The sequence below is a fragment of the Electrophorus electricus genome, chromosome 12, assembly GCF_041902795.1.
Source record: "Electrophorus electricus isolate QZ-2024a chromosome 12, ASM4190279v1, whole genome shotgun sequence".
Lineage (NCBI taxonomy): Eukaryota > Metazoa > Chordata > Actinopteri > Gymnotiformes > Gymnotidae > Electrophorus > Electrophorus electricus.
Genome location: NC_137508.1, coordinates 5,692,501 through 5,700,000, shown reverse-complemented (window position 1 = coordinate 5,700,000; position 7,500 = coordinate 5,692,501). Strand labels below are relative to the sequence as shown.

At 49.3% G+C, this 7,500-nt stretch overlaps 1 long non-coding RNA gene across 3 annotated transcripts in view; it reads right to left on the bottom strand.

The window, feature by feature from the left end:
• Positions 1–1,134, bottom strand: part of LOC145660395 (uncharacterized) — a 15,241-nt gene extending 14,107 nt beyond the window's left edge. For all 3 annotated transcript variants that reach the window (XR_014126737.1, XR_014126738.1, XR_014126739.1), the window contains exon 1: positions 784–1,134. This is a non-coding gene — a long non-coding RNA (uncharacterized LOC145660395). The remainder of the gene's footprint in view (positions 1–783) is intronic.
• Positions 1,135–7,500: the final 6,366 nt, after the last annotated feature.

The window sequence follows — 7,500 nt, the reverse complement described above, 5'->3', positions numbered from 1 at the left end:
TCCACGCGATTTAATGAAGGCAAAGTGTTTTAAGAGGCTGCTGAAAAGCCCAGGCGGTGAAATAAGGCCTCCTCAATAATATAAGCCATTCTCTGTCCTCTCCTGCTCCTGGTGCTGCTTATACACGCATGTCCCGGGGACGGGGGGTCTGCTTTGCAAACATTACTCCGAGAGTAAAAATACACACTGAGAAAATTACAAGGCAGACAGGTTTTTGATATTTCACTGGATAAGAACTGGAAACAGAGCATTTCAAGGTGTTTGAATGTCCCTAAGTATTTATTATTTGTTTCCAGCACGGGACCTTAGAGGCGTGGGCCTCTCGCATGTGACACTGAATTGGCTCCGGTCTGGAAGCTCTTGAGATCTCTAGCGCATGTGCACGTCCCTTGGCCAAGCAGCTAACCGTGCGCGGTACGGAAGCAGATGACAGGTTCACTGGTACATCACTTAGCAGGGAGAGAGGGACGAGCTTTTCCTCGAACTTCTCCTCTACACGAACACAGGCCGATACAGGCTGGAAGCCTCACACCCACAGATGGCACACAGCACAACTGATATCCAAACCCTTCCACTATAGCACAGCTCACTTCTGCACCAGGAGAATTATGCAATTCTAGAACAACAGTTTGGTGTAAAAGGCTTGAGAATGAAAATAAAATAAAAGTTCATTCATAAGAACTCAACGGCACTGTGAGTTGTTCTTTAAGCTTCTTTCTTTTACCGTAGACACTTTTCAGATATGAGTCAACCATGCGGCTGCTAAACTGTGGTTCCTTTTACCTGAACAACAGGAGAAGGTGGACCACGGAGGCTCGCCACGTTCCACAATGACTCGGACCCGTTTTAAGTCGAAAATTAATTTTTAATACCTGGGACCTTTGTAGGACTCGTCAAGTTGTCTTTGGGCTCTTTTGATAAGTTTTAACCTTCATAAAAGGGCAGTAAAAGCTGCCAAGGAGCTCCATCTGCTCCTGGGGTGGTGAGACACTGCGCCTGGGTGAACTAATATAGCTCCCTCCTCCCCGAAATGAGGCGAACTCAAAGTGCAGCTCCTGCCACAAAGGTGTCACTGCCACAATTAATCTCCTCGGCGGAGAGCAGGGCACCTCCTTGTTTATTCCGCCCACGCCTCCCTCCCCCTCTCTCCGCGACGCCAGCGGCCCCTTGTGCACCCTTATCGGGCCCGCCGAACTAGGCGCTTGTTTCCTTATCGGCCTGTCGTGGCTGACCATGGCCTCTTGAGTAAGTGCGCTGAAGGAAATGGTGAAAAAAGAGGAAGAAGTTGCAAACGGCTCCCCCCCAGACTTCCACGAAACACCTTATCTGAGGCGAACGGCTGACCTTCCGCCTCCAGCACGCAGCTCAGGAGTGACCAGGCCTCCCCCCGAGCGCACACCCCCCACACCCCACACCCCGCGGGCACACTCACTCTTTTTTCCTCCCCTCTCCTGCCTTCAGCTTTCACACCTGGACCCCTGGATCACTTTTTTTTTTTTTCCACCGAACTGTAGGAGTCTCGTAGAACTCTTTTACATACACACACAAGCACACACCGACACGCTCGGGCGCACACACACACACACACACATCTCTTTCGCTCCCTCTTTCACACACAGCAGTGACCGCTGGCTTCCTTTACCTGAACCCACTGTTCAAATTGGTTTGCGGAAGGCGAGCCTAAAGTGGGAGGCAACAGAAGCAGGAGGTACACAGGAGCTTCTCTGGTGAGCTCTGCCTCTCCTCTGCACGAAGGCATGGGAACGCATGGCGAGCCAGCGCAGCTGTAAGTACCGGCAGCCCGAGCACAGATCAGGAGAAATCCCCTGCTTCAATTAGTCACTCTCTTCCTTTGACTCTCTTCTCACTCTTTTTTTTTTCCCACTGTCTGATTAGAAATGTATTCCGGGACTGCTGTGGCAAAAGAAGGGAGCGCGTCTGAGAGAGAGAGAGAGCGAGAGAGAGAGAGAGAGAGAGAGAGAGAGAGAGAGAGCTGCAGAGATAATCCACAGCTTAGGAGATCCACCATGAAGTCAAACCAGGTCACAAGAGATGGGGGGGGGAGGGTTAATCAGCCTATTGCCTACAGGATGGATGGCTTTATAATTAATTTATGTTCAAAATATAGTGAAGAAGAAAGAAAGAAAGAACAAAAGAAATGAAAAGATGGAGGTAAACTTGCTTTAAACTATCCATCACTAGCATTTCAACAAATGGATACACAAGCGATATCAAGGACATGGCTGAAATAAAAGTGACCTGGCAGTTATTTCTGTCCCTCGGGCCATGACTGTGGTGAGATTTAAGCAGAGTGTGGAGCTATGCAGACATGGAGACTACGCATGCTTTACACATTTAAGCACACGTGGCGGTTCTGTATGGTATATTAAAACCTGTCTGATGGTGCTGACGCATGAGATGTTTAGATCACAATCATGTGATTGTCATGGTGTCATGGTGTGTGTGTGTGTGTGTGTGTGTGTGTGTGTGTGTGTGTGTGTGTGTGTATGTGTCCATGGGTTGGTCAGGGTGTGTGTGTGTTGTGGGCACGTGGGCGTGGGTGTGCGTGGGTGTGCACGTGTGCTCACGTGTGTGGGGCAGAGGGGATTGATCCAGCCTGACGTTGATGGGGCCTGAGGTCACGGGGCTGTCTCTCTCGCCACGTCTCAGGGATCTGGCACTGGATGCCTGGCCTGTCCCACCATGGCCAAGGCCACTCATTAGACTCCCGAGGAGCAGGAGGAAACTGGCTAGACAGGGGCTCACTAGGGGACAGATATTGATCAGGGATCAAGCACACTTACACACACACACACACACACACACACACTCAAACTCACACACACACAAACTCACACATACACACACACACACACACACACACACACAAACTCACACATACAAAGGGAGAAACCTGAATTAAGGGTGTAAATTGGGGACAAGGGCAGAATGAGGAGAGTAGCGCTGCTTGCTGAAATGGAAACTGTATGTGATCAATACTCCCCAAGATTTTCTCCTTTCTCCTTTTCAATTGTCATGCTGCAACCAATTAAATGAGCCACGAGCTCGGGTGAAGATACTGGGCCAGATTTCCAACCATTATGAGGCTGAACTGAGCTCAGATGAAAGATGCTGTTATTATTTTTTTCTCGATCAATATGTTTGATTTTTTTTTTAAATAAAACTGAGGGTGGGTTGCAGAATTGTCCTTGGGCTGACAATAGGACTGAGGGCAGCAGGTCAGAGAAAGAGGAGAGAGAGAGAGAGAGAGAGAGACAGAGAGAGAGGGGGAGAGAGAGAGAGAGAGAGAGAGGTTAGCTCTGGCCAAGTTCTTAGTTGTTTACACCATAACAAACAGGTTCAGCAGGTAAACACAATGACGCACATGCACACAAGCCCAGATGCCCTGAGCCTTAACGCAACAGTGTGTGCTGATTAGAACACTACCACCTCAGTCTCTAACCTACAGTCTGTAACCTACAGTTCAATACACACTTAAACCTAACTTTTCTATATGGTTTATACTGGTGTGTTCAGTGCTCTTCTGTATGATACTAAACACTGAACATGCAGGACTCTAAAAGAATAATCAGGAATAGTTCAGTGGACTTGTGATCTATGCTGATTTAGTTAATAAAGACGAGACCCCCAGTTCGTGGGCATACATGTGTGTCCCTGTTCCCAGGCGCTGATATGTTTGGAGAGAAATTCATGTAAAATCCCTCTCATGACCTTCACCGTCTGCGAAGACTCAAGCAGCTTTCCTTCTTTTTCTTTCGTTCTTTATTTCGTTCTTTCGTTCTTTCTTTCTTTCTTAGGGTATGTCACGCAGACCAGAGCCTTTATCTCCAGCCCAGTTTTCATGGGCATCTTAAAGGACTGTTTGCACTGGCTGAAGTGTTTGGACAATAGGTATTCATTAAGCGCCAGTGTACAGTGTGCAGAGCTGTTTTGTCTGAAGGGAAAGATAACAAAGGGACATGGCAACCCACTTCTGTGCATTCTAAACGAATGGCAAGGGCAGTAGGGTAGTTTTGCGTTTGAAGGTGTCGCCACCTTGCTCTATTTTTACTTGCAGGGTACTTACTTGTCTTCTTCTTTTTTTGAGGGGGGGAGGGGGGGGGCAATTTCCATTAGTGTTGTTCTAAGCTGACATGAGTGCCAAAGCCAATGATGTCAGGGAGTGTGAGGAGCATTTTGTGTCCTGCTGCAGACCTTGCCTTCACAGACAAATTGATTTGCAAGGGTTCAGGCCTGGCAGCTTGGGCCTCTTTGCATACGGAATGCTGCCCCCCCCCCCCGGACACAATGAAAACCAGAGAGAGAAGGAAGGAAAAAGAGTGGGGGGGGGGGAGCGAGCGCCCTGGCAGGGCGAGACACCCAGCAGGACAGCGGGAACTGGCCGGTTCAAAGTCCACAGTGTGAACCCCCGAGGACCCCACCCCCAAGCCTGCGCCCACACCCTCAGCCCCGTGGCCCCTCCCTCGCTGGCCCCTCGTCTGGTTTGAAAGGTCAATGCGTGTCTGGGAAAGAAGTCTCGGGATCCCCCTCCTTTATTAAAGGTCACTAGTATTCAGCAGCACTTAACACACACTGCTGGCCCAGGCAGCCAGGGCAGGAGGGGGTGCTGGAGCTCCGGAGATGAGGCATGGCCAGACTCCAGCGCAGGAGGGGGAGTTGGAGTTTTGGAGATTGGGGGGGCTGGCCAGACTCCAGGGCAGGGCCTGGAGTAGCCCTCTGGAGCAGGAGTGGTGGTGGAGAAGGAGGGGGGGGGGGGGTCCTAAGCTTCTTACTCTAGAATAATTTTGTGTCATTTGAACATATTTTGAGGTCTACTACCAGGAGGGCTTGCCAGTGACGAGTAGACTGAGGGATCTTTTGTAACGGGAGGTGAGTGTTGGTGGAGTGTGGAGTCCTGCGAGAGACAGAGGAGTACTGCAAGATCTGGCAGCAGACTGCACCGTGGCCTTGGTGATGGGGGGAGAGGTTTCTGGGATCTGAAAGCTCCCTCATTGTGGCCCGTCTAGCCCATCAGATTTATGCACGGTGGTCAGCTGTAGCCCCAGCGATCAGGCCCGGCCCCGTTCCCTCTCAGTGAGGGGGAGACAGGGCATGGACTCTCTCATTCTCATGTTAAACACTTTTCACATTAGGCCTCCCTATTCTGCAAGTCCTCATTAGGTATGCTTGCTTCGGAGCTGCCTCTTTTTCGTCAAGCAGCTGTATTATTATAATAATCGTCAGCGCCACCACAATCGTGTTTGCAGTAATTTCATAAATCAAGGGCCCTTTACCGGGCCACGGGAGCGCCGTCCTCTCTCGGGCCGTTTGCGCCCGGTTAGAAGAAGACGAGCCAGTAGGGATGGCCGATCAGCACAGACCTTTTTCTCCTCCGAAAAGGGAGAGACGCATGGTGCAGGTGACAGGACATAAAGCTCCATCTCCAGGCCCGAGTGCCCATTGTTCCAACGCTAAACTCTTTATCAGCCGTGTTTCTTTTTTCCATAATGGAGGTGAAAGATGAGTGGAATGCCAGATGTCCAGTGTCTCGTCTGGGGTCCAGAACTAGATGAGAGTGGACCTTCAGGAAATTCAGTCAGACTCTCGCTAGCGACGGCTACCGTCGGGTCCAGGCTGCATTTTTTCCTAAACAGGCTGCATCTGGATTTGATGGAGCCTCTTTTATAGGTGTCTCATAAACCATGGGGCATGATTTCAAAATATATTTCATGAAGAGTGTGTATATGATGACAGGATAGTAAAATAGATATGATTGCACCTTAGCAAACTCTTTTTTTTTTTAAAGAAGCAATGCAGAACATAAATCTTGAAGGAAGGATTTTTTTTATCCCCCACCCCCTTCTATTGTTTTGTCCTGAAAACAGGCTACTTAGATAAAACACTGCAAAAGTTTGGCTTTTTTTCCTTCATCCATGTAGACAGCATTGATGAGTTATAGAGTCCATTAGCTCCAGAGTCAGAGCTGAAGGACATTTAAGATATCGTTTTGTGTCCTCACTCGGGGACTTGTCAGGGGACAGGCGCTGCATGGCGGTGTGCGTATTTGCAGTGGCAGATGGCTCTAAATTGAATTAAATTGCAGTGTTAATATGAAGAACTTTTCCTCCGTGTCCTTGGGGGGAGCGCCGGGAGCGCTGTACAGTCTGGAGAATTCCACCTTAGCATTCCACCTTAAACAGCGGCATTCTTAAAGAGATTTTAATGGGTGACCTCGTCTAAGTCTGCTTTTCTATCAGCTGGCCTCCATCTAAACCCGCTGGCACCAGGAGTGGTTTTTTTTTGTTGTTTTTTTTTTAAAACCCTCCTCTTGCATGTCTGTGCATATGTGATTGTGTGTGTGGGTGCGTCCTGGTGTGTGTCTGACTGAGTCTGCGTCCGTGTGATTGTGTGACGGGGTGTGTCTGGGTCTCACCCCAGGTCGTGATGAAGTGTCTGGTCTCTCCGGCTGTGTGTCTGTATCTAGGTCTGGAGAGGGGGAGGAGAGGGGACACCTCCGTGCTCTCTCTTGGCCCAGAGAGAGTGCACTGAGCCCAGCCGGGTCAACACACCCTCCGTTCCACTGCACACACCCATGCTACTGCAGGCCCTAACACCTATCCAGCCATCCGCCACCATAACCCCATTTTGCAGTGGACACACGCACATTCGGTGTCGACTGTAGACTGATAGTGAAAGACATTATGAAAGACATATTTATGCCTAATCCACAAACACAAGCTAGCGCCCCCTCACTCCCCAACCCAAACCCCCTAACTCCCGCTCCCAACCGACACCCCAGCCCCCTTCCCAATCCTGCTAAGGATTATTTTGTATAATGATGAATAATTTATGAAAATCTTCCCCCCGGCTCTCAACAGCGCCTCTCAATTGGCCTTGGCATTAAGCCATTCATTCCTCTGTCTGGGATGGGAGTCACTCATAAGCAACCGCATAATAAAATCTCATTTTCCCTCCTAAAAGCAAATGATGCCATGACTTCAAATCTTATGAATAATTTCTAAATCTAAATATGGAAACACTCTCCCTTTTGTGAGCTCCGAACAGGAGAACCGTGGTGTTTTTCCAAAGTGATGGGAACACACCTTCCACTTAATATTTACATGCAGCCTTCACATTTATCACCTTTTCTTCTTGTTTATCGTGCAACAATGTTTCGCGGGTGAGGTACGCGGTGGTCATCTTCAAAATGTCTCGCGTTCTTTTCTTTTTATAGCTATGTGAGCAAAGATCAACGAATAAAAAAAAAAATTTTTTTAAAAATGAACCCAGCGTTAACATGGTCTCATGGGAACCGGTGTCTGCGGTCAAGGCAGCACCTGTCCGCGGCGGACGTGAGACACCAGAAGGATCGAGACAATCCTGAGACCATCCCAAGACATGAGCGGAGGAGCTGAGACAGCAGCGAGACGTGCGGGTGTCAGGGGAAGGAGCTAAAGAAGAAAGGCGGAGTTATCTGAGACAGCAAAGCCTCTCTGGCTG